Genomic DNA, 21,196 nt, shown 5'->3' with positions numbered 1-21,196 from the left:
GGTCGGCAAAGAATTTACGCAGATTATGTGCTAGAGCAGCAGGAAGTTAATGCCGATTTTTAAAAGAAAATCTTCTCTGACGATGTACATTTCTACCTCTCTGGGTATGTTAATACGAGAGACCATTACATGCCCAAAAACTGTTTAGTGCGCATTGTGGTCAGGCAGCGTTCATAGGTCACATTATTTCACGTTTTGGTTATGCGATTATTCGATTTGATTATGCGATTTGACGCTGTTGGACTTTTTGTGGGGTTGCAAAAAGAGTCGTGTTTATGCCGAGAAACCCGAAACGTCGGAGCACATAAAAACCAACATCCGCCAAGTTATAGCCGAGATACCGTCCGAAATGTACGAAAGTCATCGAAAGGATGGCTATTGAATTGATATTATTTTTATATTAATAAGCACACACCAAATTTTCGATTATTAAAATAATCCTTAAATTTGCGTGACTTTGTAAAATAAGTTGAGGACTGAAGTTGGGTCACCCTTGAATATAACCACAATGGCACGAAAATATGTTTGATTATGGTTTATTTATTACAATTCTGATGTTAATGATTCGGCCGGTCTCTCCAATGTATCAAGGTGGCCTTCACATAGTTTATACATTACATACATATACTAGGCATTTCCATATAAATTGTTTCAGCTTCTCATATCTACCGCCGAAAACATCCTTGTGTGGCAAGCTGGTTGAGACGCAAGCACTGACGTCTTGACCGTAACGGTTAAGAATGAGGGACGTAATCGCAACCCTCTAAATCGGCGGATCGTCGACTCCTCGGAGTAGAGCAGTTTGGATGCCTTAATCAAAATTTTGGCGATGTTAATATCAAATCCCCATCGCCGTTCGAAACTCACTCCCAAGGAACATGGGAATATATATGGTTAAAATTCGCCGAGCAAGAAGATCTACAAATGTGATGTTAAAAATACAGATGAATGTAAGCCAAGCGGTTTTTTTCTATCCGATTAATTCCGATTAATATAAATTAACTATCTTATCCCGTATTTGCATAATATTTCAAAATAACAAACGTCTTTTATTTGTTTTTGATTTGGGACCGACGGTGTACATATGTATAAACTTTCATTGTGTCTGCAATAGTGCATCAGAGACGCTAGATTCCCTACTATTTCTGACCCATATTTTATTTTTAAATATTTTTTCAGACTCTTCATAACTTCTAGATTAATCTGTTATTATTTTTTAATTCACACTTGACAGTAAGTATTCTTAAAATTAAGATAAAACAAAATCAAGTATTTGAGTTTAAATATTATGTACTGATGTTTCTCTTACAAGAGACGTGACGTCAAAAACTCAAATGTTTGAAAATAAATAATTTGATAACCCGTCAGTCACGTCATCTGTCATTCGTCGAGAATATGCATTCCATCTTATCGATTGTAACTATTTATGTAGGTAAGATATTTTTGGTTGCCTTCAAAACCACCGGGTGTCATATATTATGTAAGTAAAACCAGATAAAAGCAACTAAAAAAATCTAACCTAGAAAGAAAAGTAAAAGTTAATCAATAAACCAGAAAAAATCTTGGATTTGTAATGAAATTCGGCAACATTTCCTAATCATCGCCTTGAACAATACCATGCGTAGAATATGACGGCCAAAATCAAATTGGTCAGAATGACTAGCTGCTTTCCATATCTGATATGGCTATGCGTATTAATTACGCTGTACAATTGTGCATATATTTCTGCCACAAATGCGAAATAATTCGACAACTCTTGCGTATATGCGAACCATGCGTCGTTGTGTTTCTTTGACGATGAATATGGCATAAATCGTTCTCTGAAGCATTTGAACAATTTATAAATAAAAACAATTTTATCAAGTATTTGTTTTAATTATTACAAAGAATGCATTGACTGAGATCGAGAAGGTCCAGACAAGTACGAGACGGTGCTCTAATGTCTACCGTGATCAAAGGCGTTGACTCGGCATCCTTGACCGTCGGAGACCCCTAACGGCACTATGTCGATGACTAAGAGCCGAAATAGAGAAGGAACGAGAGTGAGTGGGTAAAAAAACGCGGCCCACGGCACCGCCACCAAAAAACCTTGGCGCGTATTAATCGATTGTTGTAATCTGGCAAACAAAAATACGAAAATAAACCGCACAGCCTTGGTGTGCATGAGTCGAGAAAGGTGTGGGCAGAGCGTTTCGCCATGAAACGTCAAAAAGGACAGCGGAGTGAAAGAGGGGAAAAGAAACGAGGATACTTCTCGGCAGACAGCGCGATTCTCAGACAAACTATGCAAGAAAATAAATAATTAATAATTACCAAATTGTCAATGAAACAATAAAAGCATTTCGTTCACAATCCAATTCGGTGCCTATGAAAATATCTCTGGGCGCAGAGAAAAATCGTTTACATTATCGAAAATAGACGCGAAAAATACACGCGTTGTTTTTCTTCGTATAAATATATATAATACAACATAAATATTTCACGAATGCAATTAATATGCGTATGTTATCGCTTAATTGATTATGCGTTCATAATATTTATAGCAAATTGTTTTATCGAGTCTCAATAGAACTACTAAATTGCGCCAGTGAAAAAGAAAGCTAACCTCATGACAGATTGATCTTGGTATCACTGATACGTATTTTAACACGAATCAATTATTGCTGTTAAAATATAGTAACACCTAGTATCAACTAAATAAATTTACAAAAGTGAATATTGTACAAAACGGAATTCATTGCAAAAATCTGAGTGCTCCGGTGATGTACACTCAGTGTACATGTTAAAAACGAGTGATTAAAAATTGATACAAAAAAAATACATTATTACGATCATTTAAATAAATTCCGAGGAATGAAAACCACCTGTAGATAGCACATCATTATCTCTGGAGTAGTTATTTGATGGAATAATCGCGATATCGCGTCAGTCAATGAATTTACTAGTCTATTTTTTTAAAACAGTCAGTCGACAATAACAAATTCACGCGGGGTTCACGTGATCGCTGAATACAGGGCTGTAACTTCATTAATTTTAAAAACATTTACAATTAGAAAACACGTAAAAACTAATACTAAAGGCAAGGATTATAAATAAATTATATTTTAAATACTATATATTATATAAAACAACTTATTGAAAAAAGCAAATAAAATCGATTTGAGGAATCAATTCTAGTTTACATTCCGTTCAAGGGATTAGAAGCTTTCTGTGAAGAGCACGTGATTGTCACGCGTTGAGCACTATTTACATGCGCTGACTGTTGGAAAAAAAATAGAGTAGTTTCATCACTTATTTTACAATAATAGTTTCAAAGCGCCGGGTCTAGACATTTTGTCACCTGAGGCAAAAGGACAAATTTTCGCACCTATATAGTTTTCTTTTACTTTCGATAAGTATAAAATTCAGCAAAAATAAGATATTACTAAAATTTTAAAATAAAAGATGTTTTGATAATTATAATATATTAAAAAAATGTCATTCATAGAACACAGTAATAGTGAAATAATTGTAAAAATATAAAGTTTTGGACACACTAAAAATAATTTATATCACTATTTTTACATGTACACTAAATTTACATCATCGGAGCGCGCGGATTTTTTGCACTGTAAGGGAAAGTTTTATTTATAAGACAGTTAAACAACATTTGTTCAAGTACCACTTTTAGAATATGTTAATTATAAGAACTGATTGTTTCGATATGATATTTATTGTCTTATACATGCGGTAGGGAAGCGGGTCAATGAGAGATCCCTGCACAATGAGCCGACGAGTCAAAGCTTTCACTGGCACATATAAGGACATTTGATTAAGAAAACTCATCACGTACATTCGCAGAACATGAGATAATGAGGAGTATAGACAATGTCAGATTGAGCATAAATTTAAATTCTTGACGGTATAAATTAAATTGTACAAAATAAATCTTTAAACATATGTACATACTACATATGTGTATTTATGGATAGGCACACACGCGGTTAATCAACAGACCGAACCCGTGTAAAGAACATTTCCTCGGCCCTCCTGTAAATTGGTGATCCGGGGTTTTTCTCGGGCATAATGAAATACGGAATTGATTCCGAAGGGGGCAGTTTCACCCCTCCCTGTCGATATCTTTCTCGGTGGGTAGGAAAAAACAACGGCCGACAAAAAGAATCGGTCGCCATCGAGCGGAAATTCTCGGCGTTTATGCAACCAACGCACGCGCGCTGCAACGATCAATTGTCATCGGTCATCATCAGCCATCATTATACTACTAGCCGTGGTGGTGGTGGTAGTCGGTCCAAATTGGTCCAAAACGGAGAGGAGTGTCGTCCGGAGGAGGGCGACCGCACCTGATCTCGTTGAATCGACCCATTCAATTCGTTCAAGGATGTACGCAAATTAGATGTTGCTGGCATGTCAAATGGTAATATATCATCAAGTATTGACGTTTTCAATCAAGGCGTAATTCAATCGGAAGATGTAAAGACGAAGAACCAATTTGTGTAGCTTTATATGAAAATCCGTAAAGTTTGAGGCAAGGCCTAAAATCGTGTCGGTAAGTATGATATATTAGATACAACCCGGCACTATCACACTTTCCCAAAGGTAGATGTCTCGAATAAAATTGAAGGGGCAACTGCTTGATTTTTCCTTACCTGAAAATAAACAAAAACAATAGTTAATTTAATGAAAGATTTAGTTCAATATTTTCACACTTCACGCAAACCATTCCACAGTCTAATATTCCGCAACATTCTTCACAAAAAACAACATAGATAAATACTTAAATTTCAGTGTCGGAACCTTTAATGAATTTCAATAACTGAATTAATACAATAATGTTTTATGAAATCTGCTATTACATAATGGTTTTGTTATGCTCGAATCCATTATATCGTATGGAATTATTTTATTTGGGTATAACTCCCCGGAGAACACGCTCACTATCCCAGGGAAAATGTGCAATACATCCCCGACAACACGCTCCCACTCCTCGAGAGCAAGACAACTTGCTCTCACGTCACGTGCATTCAACGCATTCTCATTGTCTGTATGTTCGTCTTCATTGTCTGTATGTTTGTCTCTAACTGCCGTCCGGTATGGCCTTGTGTCCCGGACTCTGAGTTACACGGCAGGGATTATCAATTTTCTATATAAATATTATCAACACACAGTTATTATTGATTTTATTTTTTATATATAGGTCATATTTAACAACGGTAATAAACCCCATTTTAAATGGAAAGCTTAGAAGAAAAAATAATATTTGAAATCGACTAGAACATGGAGATCAGCTTATTGTAGTTTTACAATAATTTAATCTACACGAAGCGACGATTCGTACATTTCAACGGAACAGAAAAAATCGGATCTTCTGAATCCATGAAACGAGTTGCAAGCGTAAATAATAAAATAGTAGTTATAATGGAAAATTCATTATTTAAATGGATTGAAGATTGCAACAGAAAGAGCTTACCGTTGAAGTAGCAACTTATAAAATATAAAACTTTAAATATATTTGCTTTTAAAAAAAATTTGGGGAGAGTCGATGAAAGCGATGATAAATTTGTCGCTAGTTGTGGATGGTTTAGAAAAAGATTACCATTACAAAATATAAAGTTTCAGAGAAAACAAGCATCAGCCGATGTAGAAACTGCAAAAATATTTTCGGGAAAATTGGCGAAATTTATACAGAAGAAGCCACACATATTTCTAGAAATGTTAATAGTGCTTCTGGGTTTAAAACGGCGAAATTGGGTAAAATGTCTGATAAAAATTATAATTTAGAAAATCTGAATAAAAAACTACATTTAGCAGATGAGCTGGTAGCTTATTTTATTAAATTTGCTCCTTTTACTAAACGCTGTGCAGGATTATAAAAACAGTTTCAAATAACATTACAAGTTAAGAAAATAACTTTAGACTAAAAATAACAATCTCAGAAAATAAGTCAAGATATTAATAATAATAGAACCGGTAGCGATGTAAATATTATACCATCCTCAAAAAAATCGTGTCGTTGAAACTTGATTTTGGATGATAGCGAGAGTGATTGTTGATTGCTTCATACTTGTTTTTTTTTAATTATTTGTTCTTTCAAATTTTAATATATTTTTTCATTTGTACTCTCACTCTCGTCACTTAAGACTTAAGACGCGAACAAGCGAAAGGGAAAAGATCTCACCACGCGCTCCTGACATACATATACATTCGTACATAAGCATTTCAAAAAATAGTATCCCCAAGTACACGCTCCCTATCCATCGAATCATCGTGTTATCGGGGAGTTTACTGTATTTAAGTTTATGAGACGATATCGTAATTGGATAACAGAGAAAAGTATCATTATACAAAGAAGATAGCTCTGTACAAAAATGTGTTTTATATGAATTTATATTTTTAAGTCAAATAAATTTAAGCTATTTATTATAATTTTTATAAAAACACTAGTATATATGTAACTACTAACATATTATGAATATATAGGGTAATGTATTCATAACATAATTATTATAACGAATTATGCGCTGATTCATAGCAAGAGTAGATTTTTTTGTTAATAGCAATATTATTATATATATAATTAAAATATTATATTCAAAGAGTATAATTAATGAAATTATTATACTTTCAACATAAATTATATTATCTCTAGTAAAAATATATATCCGGTGAATCAGATATAATTTCACTGAAACGCCAATGAAAATATAACTTCACCGGTAATAAAAAATAAAAGCGATTAAAATATAAAAAAATGCATATTAAATAATAACAGTCTCGTACGATAAACGACGACGGCGTACCACGGTATAAGGATCACATACCGCGCGAAGAGCGATTTTATTTATTTTTACGGGCACTATTTTTATAATCAATCATTCAAATTCAATTAAAACTGATCTTTGAGTATTTTGTCAAAGTAGGTGGCAGTTTATTAATAATAAATAGTGCCAGTATTGAGCCCCTTAGTTGTCTGTAAAGCTTGGCGCTGATTGGTCAACAATGGAAACTGCGGCATTATCTTCCGACGCTCCGGTCGGAGCAGTCGCCGCGATGACCACGCCCAACATTTTACAAAAATAGTGAGCCCCGATCAAGGCCAATCTAAAAATTGCATCATTTACATATCGAACACATAAAAATAGTTTCAATGAGCGATGCGTGACGACTCCGTGGCGTCTGTAGTGGATTTTTTGCTTTTCCATTAAGTTTTAATGAATGACTAGGTAACCGTGGCGACGCGGAAAGTGACACCTTCTCTTTGTTAAACAAAAATTAACGATGCTCGAAATATAATATGTTAAAACAAGTCGGCTCGAGTGGGTATTGCTTTTGGAACCACTCGAGCGCCGCCAACTCCCCGACTAATATCAAACTTTGTCGTAAATTACACGACACTTTTGGGAAGAATAATAAAAGTTAATATTTGTATACTCTTTTGAGCAAAATTCTCCAGTAAACAAAAAAATAAACACATACTTATTTATTTTTTAATATCCAACCAGCTTTTCTATTACGTAGTCTTTCTAAAAATATATAAGGCGTTCGCATATTTATTTATTTTAAATTAAGCGTTACAACGGGGTAAATACAATTAAGTAGTGAGATACTATGAATCAGTGACATATATTTTATTAAATACAGTCAATCAAACCACGCTCGATTTTATTTCAATTATTCTTGGTTGGAATTAAAATTACACAATAATCACTTATTCCGATATCTCAGACACTATAGGGTCCATATGAGATTCGAACCCAGGTCTTTCAGGTATCATTCACCGACTTAAACCACCGGTCTTTCATCTGTTCTATGATTAAGATTAAATGGAAACTAAACGCATAGGTCTAGTCACTGCACATGTACAGTTATTGAATGGTGGGAGTATGGGCAATTACGCGCTGCGTTTAATGGTTTTCCTGGCTTGGGAATCATTATTACTTCTGCTATTTTGCAGACACTGGGCACGTGTTTTAATCTAAACACTGCGATAATTAAATATGTTAGTTTAATGCCTTTATTTGAAGCTCTTCATAATTTCGCCAGTTATTAAGTAAAATCCGGGTGCTCTATTTGAATTAATATTAGTTATTATCTATTAACACATTTGTTCCGATACTTTAAATACTCGTAAGTACCGGAAAAATCCATTGCGTTCTACCCTGAGCAAAATACTATCGTTCTTCTACACCTTTGTTGACGATCGTTGGAGTGATCATCTGGCCGTTTCACATTTTGTAAGTGTGTCTAAGAAGAGATTTGCCAGAGCTGTCTCGAACCAATTTGATTCTTGATAATAGAGAAGCAGATACAGACGGAGGAAAAGACGACGAGAGACACCAAGGAATCACATCGGCGGATCGTCCAGCATTATCACAGTAGCAAATAATTAAACTCAACACTCCAGCGAAGACTCTGACTTTAAAGAATTGACATCTATTTTAGCTGCAAATATGCATTGAACTCGCATGTTTTTTTACAAATAATTTAATTTAATGGCTATTTTAGTAATATAATTAAAATACATTGAGTATCGCCAAGACTCAAACTGTGGCAAATCAATAGTTATGTTATACGTTTCGATTTAAAAATAACTGCTATTAAATACTACTCTACTTCAATACAATAAATCCAAATAAATACCAATTTTCGAACCTCTGTTAATCCACGTGGGATTCGATAGCTCACGCAATGGAACAACATATATTTATTAATAAAATAAATAGATATCGCCACACGTTTCCAATTCAAAGTTAGATTTATTTGAGCCATTATCATAAGCTCGGTTCACACTATGATTAATTTATATAATGAAAATTCTGTCTGAATGTCTATCTTACAGGCAGTTTTCATAGAAATGTTCAATACATTCTGAATGAAATATCTGTAGTGATAGATATACAAGTTTAAAGACATATATTATATATTTATACAAAGCATGTGAATGTCCTGGGCACGATCTTGGGATCATATTTAGACACTGTCCAAAGAGGAAAACTTGAAATAATTAATACTAGAGTTATTCAATCGACTTTTGCCAGCGCTCAAAGGCTCTAGATGGGCAGTACATTTAGCTAGAATGAATGATCAGACCTTTCGGAAGACCGCAATGGGATGATGATAATTAGGGCTTATATATCTAAATTGAACAGTGTGAGCCGTGCTCTATGCTCACATACATAAAGTTCTAAGCTGAGCCGCGCGCTAAAACATGCATACGATTAAATCAGATCCGTTTTTTGCCGATCATAAACAGTATAAATAGAATTTCGGAGTTATCGAAGGTGTGTTCCTATGGAGCAATTGACGTCAAACGAATATTTGCAAGAAATATATATCGTAGCTTCCCGGCGGTTAAAGCTGACTACATTACATTACAAAGGATCTACATACATAGCAAAATTTATCGACAGACAAAAAACTTTGTCGATTGGATATTATGAGACCCTTGACTCACATGTGGTAACCGCTTATTCGTTGGCGTTTTTCCGTTCGGTGGGAAAAAATGACCTAAAAGAACGCTACGCTGCTGCTGTAGCACGAAACGAACGTTTTGTATTGTCGAACATTCATCAAAATACGCACAAAAAGCGGCGTATTAAATGCAAAATAAGGCAAGGAAACGCGCAGCGTATTATGTAGATTTAATTAAAGTTGTATCGTTTAATTTTCATAGTGCCTTTTATAGCTGGCAGGCGGGACGGACGGACTAAAATTCGCTTAATTGAAAACCATACTGTATTATTAATGAAAGTAAGTTTATGGAAATTGTTTAATAACTAAATAAGTTTTATGTTGTAGTAGTAGCTTATTAAGTGAACTGCAAAAAAAGATGCAGACGTTTTCTCTTAGCTCAGTGGCATAGCTAAAAATTTTGGAACCTCGTGCAAAAATTACGCAAGGCTTAACATGATTTTTTTAATACGAGATGAAAAGAGTTTTACTACATGTGTTCACACAATAAAGCAAATAAGAAGTATTTAAAATCAGACCCGATATATTGTAGATGAAATAATTTCTAGCAAAAAATATAAATTTTCTTTACACATTTATCTGATTTAAAATTTTGATGTAAAATAAAATGTACATTTTAATTTATTATTTTATTTTATTTGAAGTAATTTAAGGTTTTGAACCCTAATGCTTGCGCTACACTCTCTGGAAGTTGTCCGAACCGAAGTTCAACTGAAGTCGGCCGAGGTCGCCGACTTCCGAGTATCGGCCACACTGCCACAAATATCATATGCCGTCCGGACGGCGGCTGTGAATGACACTCAGCTGGCATATTTGTGTGCGATCGAAAAATGTGCCAAATAATCGCAATTTTTAAATTGTCATATTATTAAAATTACGCTACTGATAATTATAAAAGTTTGTGTGGGCACTCACCAATACAATATCAGTGAAAACTTTTCGATCGTAAATATTCAATTTACGCAAAATCTTTGTCGGCTTTTGCAAAATGCCATAAGGCATAAAAATGATACTTCAGAGTACGAACACCACATTGTGACTATTCTAGAATTTGTCGCCATCGATTCTAAATAAGAATTCGTTATGGTGTGACATTTATATAAACCGATCTAGGAAAATATATAATGATATTCGAAATGATTTTTTTTTTGCAAAATGAAGTACCACTAATTATTTTTTAATTATTTAATTTTATATGAAAAAAAATATAATAACGATATCTGTTAAAAGAATATACTATTCAAAAATATAATTAATCTCTTTTGGTGCCTTAAACTATTCAAAGATGTCAGTAAGAGTCTGTTTAAGTCCCCGATAAGCATGTGGTATTATAACTTGATATATATATTATTTACTATATTATTGTTATGCGACACCATTTGTAAAATTATCTGCGAGCTTTACAGCTAAATTTTAAAATCTAATTATCAGCTTCCCATACAAATTTACTCTGATATTCAGAATATTCATTCAGATACAAATTGGCGAACGCGCTTGCTCTGACGCAATATGTTTTGATACGAAGCACACCAATATGCCCACCCACCTACATACAAAAAGTTATATTATTTTGCAAATCTTTCATTTGTACGTCGTTTATATGGCAAATCGGCACACACGCATACATCATCATAATTTAATTAGGCGAATCGTATTTTTCAACCTTGAATGCACAAATTTACATTGCAAAAAACTGTTGCAACGACGCAAATAATGATGGGTTTGGTGACGAAGGTCCTTGAATGAAAATAACGGGTGTCTGAAGAAAAAAAGAAAATTGACTTGATTGCGGTCCAAGGAACAGAAAAACAAAAATACGCCAAAGTATTATTTTTACGGAAAAATTAACGCCGCGGCGCCAGTGGCGTTAATGACACAACGCAAAAAAATGTATACAAACCTACCGAGCATTTATTCGCACAAACTTTAAATTTTTAAGTACATCAATAATATGCAAAATATCCTTATTACTGAAATTGATTGCAAAAATGACAATCGACAATTTGATCCATTGTCGTTTAATTTCATTGTTTTATTTCGACGACGTCACATCCGACTTACAGTTTTCTCATTCAATGATTATTATAAATGTCATTCTTACAAGCAAAAATTTGAGGTTTATTTATTTTATATATATTTACGATGTATTTTATTTAATCAAAAAACGTGAATTAATATTGAAATGCCGAAACAGCAAGCAAGCGATGGATTTAGAAATCGTATTTTATTTGACTAAAAAATAATGTAACATGTAACAAAAATATGACGCTATGAACTAACGTATCGTACAGAACGTTAATTATGCGCGTCGAAAATTATCAAACTTTGTCAATACTAAATCTTTATCCTTGCTTAAACATTACTCCCAAGTCTTCGGCTATAGTTTTTCTGATAGTATAGCACTTTCACTTGAACTATAAGGAAATTTAAATACTTTCAGGTCATTAGCATATAATGAATACATATATAGCTCTGACATAAATGATGTGAATCATCCGGAAAAGTAGGAATAGCATAAGTAATGTAGAGAATAGTAAAAGGAACTAATGAAACTAAATAAAAGATGCTCATAAAATCTTCAGAGTATACAAATTAATGTCCAAAATTATTAGCATTGCAAAATACTGTCAGTATCGTTTAATTCTTTTAACATTGACCATTCATTAACAAGTTTTTTTCTTTCCATATTGACGGAAGTGAGTGCACGACTCTTGGTCAAGCACCATCCAACGCGTCACGAGGCGCATAGGCGAAAAAATTCAGACGAAGGTCGTCGTCATTTTTCGTGACGACTCTTGTCTCGTCAATTGCGCCGTTGTCGACAATGACGAGTCACTCACGTGCCCATCAAGACTACAGATGTCCTTTTTAGTCCGAGGAAAATGTGGAAAAACTATAAGGTTTGCCAAAGAGTGGCGCGCGCGCGCGTACCAAATGAGCGGAAAACCCACTTTGCTGCGCAGTAAAACGCGTGTCGCAATTGATTTATTTATCAATGGTGTGGCGCTGTTTAGATAAAAATAATAACTTTAATCTCACAACAATGACGAAAAGTAGTGACGTAGACCTAAGCGCACGTGTAATTTAAATTAAATTCATTAAAGTTGTTCTTCAACTGCGAAAACTAACAATAGTCCTAAAATCGTAAAATTCAATTGGATAATAAGTTGTAGTGCACACGAGTATGAAAGGATAGTTAAAATTGAATGTTTTTTTAACAAGTCGTATTTATTATTCTTGTTATTGACATTTTTAACCAAACAAATAATAACTATAAATTATGTTCAGGCATTATAAATTATGGTAACATTGATTAAATTGAATAAAAAATACATAGTTGGCCTTTAGGACCCTGCTCGAAATATGTTTTGGTTTTAAATCTATATATAGAAAATATAAATTTAGAGTAAATATTTTGGTCGGGTGTTATCGTGATGTAATTTAAATAGATACTACATAATACAATATTAGATTTTAAGATAGCAGCGCAGTGCGAATTTTTTGGATATTCTACTCAAAAACTGCAATTCAAATCATTAATTATTTGAGCCGCACTAAACGATTTTTGTATACGTTTATTAAATTTTAATGTTTATTAAAAATCTGAACATCCAATGCGTCATGATTGACATTAAACAATGAAGTTTTATTTAAAATGTACATATTCATAATATACAATACATATGTACGTGTATCCATACACAACGGAATATTTTAATATTTAATATTCACATGAAATGTTAAATTATGCCATTAAATATTAAAATAGTTGAGCACCATCCTAAATATTTTTTTAGCTCCTATATGTGCATAAAAAATCTCTATCCCTGCTCAAACGTCACTGCTTGGTAATGCGAAAAATGTAAAAACGTTACACTTAGCAATTATGAGTTGTCGATTGACTACCTCCACAACGACTCCAGATATTTTTATAAAGAGAGCCCATCCGAATTAGTGCGAGTACTCTGAAACACATTCAGGTCAAATATCAGTTATTAATTGCCACGTGTATGTAATTAATGAAGTGAAGAAAGAGCAGAGGACCCAGATATATCTGTGGTACTCCAGAATGAGCGGAACACTCATTGAAACGACGATTATCATATCTGGAAAATTTAACAATGGTACTTGGCAATGCTGAAAAGAAGCCGATTGTCAATAGACTACTTTAACAGCGGCTTCAGCTATTTTTTTGTCAAGAGAGCGAATCGAACATTTCACTTAAGTATCATTTATCCGCATAGCGCAAAAATATTCCTAATATATTATCAGAAGTTTCTTATTTATCTTTACTTTACAAACCATTAGACCACACCACTAATTATATTAGTGTTCTTTCATTACAATAATCGATTTTTCATGTTTAGTTAATTGCCAGAAAATAATACAGCGTGATTATACAATATATACATAAGTACATCCATTAATGTAATGACACGCCGTGTTTATTCATTCATATGTACTATATATCGTATTACTATAAAATTATATGATATCAATCTTCATAGCCGGCTAGCCCATCATAGCAAAAATGATATACAAAAATAAAAATATCATAGAAAGTTTACTTGAAAGCAAGTTTATTGCACCTTTGCGATTATTTTGTTGCACATTCACCTAAAAGCCATACATATAAAATCGCTTTTCTATTTCGAAAATCGTTACTATCTAAATAACAATTTATTTTTGAGAATAAGTGCGAAGAGTTAATGGCCGGCTATAAAGTCGGCAAAACTTTCAGCTCTTCCGTTACATACAATGGACACGCTGACATTATATGCCTACACTAAAAACTTTACGATCCGCTGAAATTTTACAGTTTAGGCGCACAAAATATCGTTTGGCAAGACACGTTAATTGCATCAGCACACTTTCGACTCGTAAATTCGCCGAGAGAGCTAAACGTGTTGCTGTTAAGAACGTACGTAGTATGTACGTGGTACGTAATAACTGCAGCTCTCTCGGTTTCGAACTGTGGACAAAAAAGTGCAGTGAAACTGCAAGAAAAATAATAAAAAGCGTCTCGTAACATCTTCGGATTTCTGTCTCCGAACAACGCCCGGCGTTTATGCCAAACGACTATTTCGGTACGATGAATAGTTCCTTATTTACTGAACATGTAAGGCGGACTGCGGATCGTTAATCTTCTCAGCTCTATACAAGATGGCTATCGTACATATATATTTCGAAAGTTGCATTAATAAAATCCATGTTATTTACGTGCTCACAACGGTCAAATGGGAACTGCATAAGATAACGCGAAAACCAAGGTATGTAGCATATAATGCACTGACACATAAATGAGTGGTATAACTAAAAATAAATGTAGTGGACATAATAGCGTATTTCTTAACGAACAAAACCATATATCACTTTAAATATAAGTATCACATCTTCAACTGTTAATACAAATCGGTATCACGTCTATTTAAATCAAATTTTAATAATATATTTCTTAAAAAGTGTATCAATTTGGGTTAAGATAAGATATATTATTTTTAAAAGGAACACATAAAGTTATTTGTGTATTAAAAAATTACATTTCCTATGAGCATATAACAAATAGTTTTGCATTATTGATGTCCAAAAAAGTGAGTTATGTTACTTTTATTCTAAACCATCTAAATATAACCCTTTATCCTTCATCTTGCAGTCCACTGGTCTACTGATAATTTAATTATAATTATAAGCTCACTTCACTTGTGGTCAGCTCCAAGCTCAACTATTTGGTATTATTATATTTTTATATCAGTTTTTTTATAAATGTTTATAATAAAATATTTTTTACATGAATCGGTTTTTTTTACTCCAAAACACATTTTTGCGTTCGCTTAAGCGAAAGAAATACGCTTCCAGAACAATATCTATAAACTTTTCATACTTCGTATAAAAGGGACGTTGAGGAGTCCACCCTCAATTCCATCCCTTGATACTTTGTATCCACATTATTCCAACAATTCCTTTAAACAATGTATTGTTTAATTACACTCCAATATTGAGTTGTTTTTTCATGTGCAGATAAGAATGGCGTTAATTTTTTAAATTCTGCGCATATAGACAAAAAAAGAAAATTATTATATTGCTTGTACTACACTCTCTGGAAGTTGTACAACTGAAGTCGGCCGAGACCTACGACTCTCTAAGCTACCACACTCAAATTTCAAATGCCGTCCGGACGGCGAGCGTGAATGACGTCCGGACAGCGGCTTCTGTCACGTACAGCCGGCATATTTGCGCGCGATTGAAAAATGTGCCAAATAATCACAATTTTTAAATTGTCATATTATTAAAATTACGCTACTGATAATTATAAAAGTTTGTGTGGGCACTCACCAATACGATTTTAATGAAAACTATTCGGTCGTAAATATTCAATTTACGCAAAATCTTTGTCGGCTTTTGCAAAATGCCATAAGGCATAAAAATGATACTTCAGAATACGAACACCACATATGTGACTATCCTAGAATTTGTCGCCATCGATTCTAAATAAGAATTCGTTATGGTGTGACATTTATACCGATCTAGGAAAACACATAAGGATATATTCGAAACGATTTTTTTTAACAAAATCAAGTACCACTAATTATTTAATTTCATATGAAAAAAAATATAATAACAATATCTGTTAGAAGAATATACCAGGGCTGTGGAGTCGTTAAAAAAAAAACACGACTCCGACTCCGACTCCAACTCCGACTCAAAAAAGTTTAATTTTATCAGGTATTTTTGGTGTTCTTCTACACGTTTTATATGCATACGCTATACACATTCATTATTACGCATTTAAAATTTCATAATTTAAAAAAATGTATTTTATATAAAAAATGGTCGGGGTCGCATTTTTCACGACTCCGACTCCGACTCCAACTCCGGCCAAAACACCACGACTCCACGACTCCAACTCCGACTCCGACTCCGACTCCACAGCCCTGGAATATACTATCAAAAATATAATTAATCCCTTTTGGTGCTCTAAAATATTCAAAGATGTCAGTAAGAGTCTGTTGAAGTCCCCGATAAGCATGTGGTATTATAACTTGACCACGTGACTACGATGCAGCGCTCGACGTGCATGTTAACCATAGGACGCCTACGCGCATACTGAAATTGAACCGAGTTACTCGTTCTATCTCAGTTTGCGAAAAACTATATCATTATCTCTCTCACTCTCGTCACTTAACACGCGAGAGCGCGAAAGGTGAAGTATCTCACAGCTCGCGCTCGAAAGAGCAGCTCCGGCTTCGGTTTCTTTGACATCGGTCCGTTTGCCGACAATGTTCGGAAGCGCTCGAAGCTAGCCAAGTCGATTGAATTACCCCCCCTTTTCCTGCACAACTTCCGAGATATTTTAGAGCGGGCAGAACTGAACTCGACCGAAGTAACCCACTATATTCTCCGTCCTTGGCCAAGTTTGGCCAACTTCCAGAGAGTGAAGAGCAGGCATTCAACATGTATATGTGTATGGCCACCATTCCCGAAATGGTTTTTGAATAGCTCAAAACAATTTATCAGTAGCGACTGTCATTATTTTCTAAAAAATATTTAGTAGGTTCGAATTAAAAAAACTTTCTAGTCATACAGTGCCAAAAAAAAAGTAATCCAAAGAGACTTAAATAATCGTAATTATAAATGTACTTAGAATTAAGTTTTATTAGCTTTTTATATTGACGAACTAAAATAGCACTAACGATTATACTCTAGTTTAAAATGCAGAGTCAATGATGCATTACACTTTACTTCAACCACACTAGCAAAAATATTATTTTACTCAATTTAGAAATAGTTGATACTGATAAATTGTGACAAATAATGAAATGATTATTCGGCTACTTTCAAATGCGCTCCCCTCAATCGTAAATATTTTTGTGGTAATGCGGTTTTCCTGTCTAAGTTGATTATAATACAGATAAATATTTGGCTACCATTAAATTAGAACTACGTGGTTTTGTTTCATGAATAAAATAACATTGAAATAATTAAACGATAGGTTCGCTGTGTTTATTTTTTGATGCGAAAATATTTCCAAATTAGATTAAACTAAAAGTTGTCGACCTCCAAACAAAACGATTTGGCATGCTTGTAATATATTTCAAATTTATAGCATTTCAGCAATTAAGAAGTGCCGCGCTTGATTTATTTTCTAATAGCTTAAATGTTTTGTTAACAACTACACAGTTTCTGTTGGATAGTTGACAATATTCTTCAAATGTATTACACTTTTGGATGCTCGTGAAAAAAACATTTGTTTCAAAATAAATTGAAACTGGTCAAGGGTGAGAGTCGATAGAAGCGCAAAGTTAACCTTTTGAGTGCAACAACCGCAGAGCCTCGAGCTATAGGTGACTCGGGCAAGAAGTAAAGTTTATAAATAATACAAGGTGTACCGAAAAAAACGTGCACTTGCGTCGAATCAAGGTTTATTATTTTGCCCGGGGCGCAAAGAGTGTATTTTTAGAAGCGTGCAATGGGAAGTGAAGTAGTTTTTTTTCTTCTCTTTCGTCGGAATATCGCAAGCATGATCAGCATATTTGAGGTCACGGGTGACTTGAACGCAAGAAATCCGAATTAGCTAAAGTAAACACTCGAACGACTGTTAGTTTTAATTATCTGGGCGTTATCGGGCGTAATAGTGTTGAGTCAACGAGCAATATTGACATTGTGTGGTTTAATTGGGCCATTATCAATGGTGGATTGCTCTCTATATGTGTTTTGGGTGCACTGTTATGACGGGTCATGGATTAGTTTTTTGTATTAAATTTCATGTATGAGATGGATTTACATAGAGCCAATGGTTGATCCAGAATTAGATACAAGCGATCAAACATTGATATGAATCATGCAATCCTGATTCAGCGCTCGTCTCTCTTTGGATCAAAGTGAAAACAGAATTCCCGGAGCAATATGAAATGCACTTATATTATAAATGTACTTAAACCTGAACTTTACTTTGAGATACTGCTTTCTCCACTATGAATATAGTTAAAATAAAACGAAATATCGAATTGTGTCCATAGCAAGTGTCCATAGCAAGTCGAACTGTCAACAATTCAGTTACGAGTTGCTAAATTTAAAAACCAAATTGCATATTTTAAATATCGCTGTTATCAGTTAAATCTTTAAAAAGCAAATATGATACATCCCTTTAATGTTAATATTATAATACTGAAGTAGTCGCAAAGAAAGTATTCAAGTCAAAGATGCCACAATTGAGATTGCTCTCAAAAAATATGAATTGGTTTAACTCAATACAAAAATCGCATATTTAAGCAACATACAATTGCAATTTTTACATCGACTAGATCAATGTGATATTTTTAAAACCCCTTCAATGCATGTCACACATATGTATCTAATGTTTCCAAACCCTTCGGATTTGTTTCATGCATTTTTGGACAGTCTTGTCAGCTATTTTTTAAATTGACATTTGGATTGGCCTCATTTTCAGCAGCTATTTAATATGCATTGGGAACTAGGGATCCAATTCAAGGTTTGCCTTCAACACAAAAATAACAGGATTTAAATTATTTGAATAATTCTTAGAAACAATATTGCTAGTTGCTGAATGTTCTTGGTGGAACTTATGACTTTTATGTTATAAAATTTCATTATCTGATGGCATGAAAACGATAAAATCGTTAGTGATAATGTATTTTATTTTATTTTTTAAGATTAATATATTAAAATTAATATTGTGGGGGTTCTTCTTAAAACTCGCGCACTTAAACCACCGCAACCACGGCAATAATAAGGATGAACGTGACAAAAGCGTGTAACTTAACGGACCACACAAAAGCCCTCGTTACGACCAGGGGAAAAATGGTAACAATTTAATAACACGTTGTAATTACCCTCCGATGCATAGAAAAAATAGTTTATCGTTGCGTAACGGTCGCAGAAACTAAACCATCGGTTAACTACATTTAAACATCGACGCGCACACTTCGAACGTTTGGACACTGAGTGGACGCTTAATCATTAGCGTGCAACTCACCAGACAAGACCCGAAATTCATACATTTAGGAAATAAATACATTTCACAACAGCATTCATCGCTTTTTGTGGCATTATTTTACAGGCAAAACTTTTTTACTTTTTTACGGGACATTTAAATGTTCTTGCGGAACGCGGAACAAATCACTCATGTGCGGGAAGGTGAGTGTTCGCCAGTAATTTTTGGGAAAATGTATGAGGTGACCTTTTTTTAGCTCTCGCAGCATCCCTAAATGAACAAAAATATTTTCGAAATGACATTTATTTAGCTGCCACTGTTTAGAGCTTAATAATATTGGCAATCGTAATAACAACTCATTTTTGTGTGCGAATTGCGGCCCGTATGGCTTATTGAATTTTCAGTTGTTGCCCGCTACAAAAAAGGTTGCTCATCACTGCTCTAATATATTTAATAATACTAAGAAGTTATAAGCTATATTAAGTTCAGTTCATGTTTGAACAATTATCCTAAATAATTTCAATAAGTTTTGTTAATTTCCAATAAAAGCAATAAATAAAATATATAAATATGTTTAAAACGTTTGTCATCACGTTTAGTGACTTCCAACAGTATTAAACAGCTGATTATAAAAGAGCACATATTGATATAACAAATATGGTTGCTTTCAGATATTTTAAAAATTATTTCGCACAATTAAAACGGTACATCCTTATTGTTGAAAGATATTTGTTGATGATTAGCGATTTTCAGCTACGGACTAGAGGGTTGCGATCGCGTCCTTGTTATCTAGCGCCGCAGACATGACGTCTGCGCTCGAGAACGCTGTCCTAACACGAGCTATCAGGCTTTTTATCGAGCTTGCCTAGCACAACGATGGCTTCAGCTATGGTAACAAAGAGCTGGAACAAACTATGTCACGTTTGGCGACTTCTTTATTTAAAAAAAAAAATTTGCATTAAAATGCAGTGAAGTGGTCCAAATGTTGGAAAAGTCATTTACGAAAGGTTCATGAATGTTGCAAATATTTTTAAGAGGACTGTGACTATGTTGAATGTAACAAGAGAAATGACAATAAGGACATTTAAAAAAATTGACTGACATTTTGGGCATAAAACGAGTAGCAGTCAAATTTATTCCAAAACTAAAAAAGCGATTCTGTAAAATCGCTGATGATACAGAATTGCTGTGATAATGGTTGTGACATCAAAACAAAGATCCGATCGTATCAATGGAAGCACTCTGAAGAACCAATAACAAAAAAGCACAACAAGTTAATTCATGGTCATGGTTATTCTTACTACTTTCATCAATTTTACGCCGTTTTCGGGAATTCGAAGAAAACGACCATAATTGTGGGCAAAAACTTAAGATTTTGCACCACAATAAAGCACCGACTAACGCTTCATTACTAATTTGTTCAAAAATAACATCTTGCGATTTTTTCCTGTTACCGCAGATGAAGAGGGCATTAAAAGGACGAAGTATTGCAACCACAAAGGAGATAAAGGCAAAATTGCCGAATGAGCTAGACTATACCCAATAATGCATTCCACAAATATTTTACGAATAATAGAAGAGACGCCGGCATAAGTGTATTACAAGGCTATTAAACTCGATCACTGGTATGGGCCAAAAATGTAAGCTTTAATTTTATGCAAAAAATGTCGAACATTTTCGTTTGTAAAATGTCTGAGTGTGACCTTTTTTTAAAGCTCCCACCAGCATCCATTAACGAAATTTTTTTGAAGTGACTGTTTGTACCCAGGGCACTGA

The 21,196-nt window shown here is 34.0% G+C and overlaps 1 protein-coding gene and 1 long non-coding RNA gene across 3 annotated transcripts in view; both read right to left on the bottom strand.

The window, feature by feature from the left end:
* Madm (MLF1-adaptor molecule) overlaps nt 1-21,196 on the bottom strand; it is a 90,517-nt gene that overhangs the window by 52,156 nt on the left and 17,165 nt on the right. The gene's annotated exons all lie outside the window — the stretch shown is intronic.
* LOC148237188 (uncharacterized) lies at nt 15,249-19,400 on the bottom strand. The gene is made up of 2 exons (XR_015809065.1): nt 16,412-19,400; nt 15,249-16,115 (listed from the first exon to the last, which is right to left on the bottom strand). It is a non-coding gene; the product is annotated as an uncharacterized LOC148237188 (long non-coding RNA).

Source organism: Plectrocnemia conspersa, unplaced genomic scaffold, assembly GCF_051122295.1.
Source record: "Plectrocnemia conspersa isolate PC_06_02 unplaced genomic scaffold, ASM5112229v1 ptg000003l, whole genome shotgun sequence".
Lineage (NCBI taxonomy): Eukaryota > Metazoa > Arthropoda > Insecta > Trichoptera > Polycentropodidae > Plectrocnemia > Plectrocnemia conspersa.
This window is presented reverse-complemented; position numbering and strand designations above follow the sequence as displayed.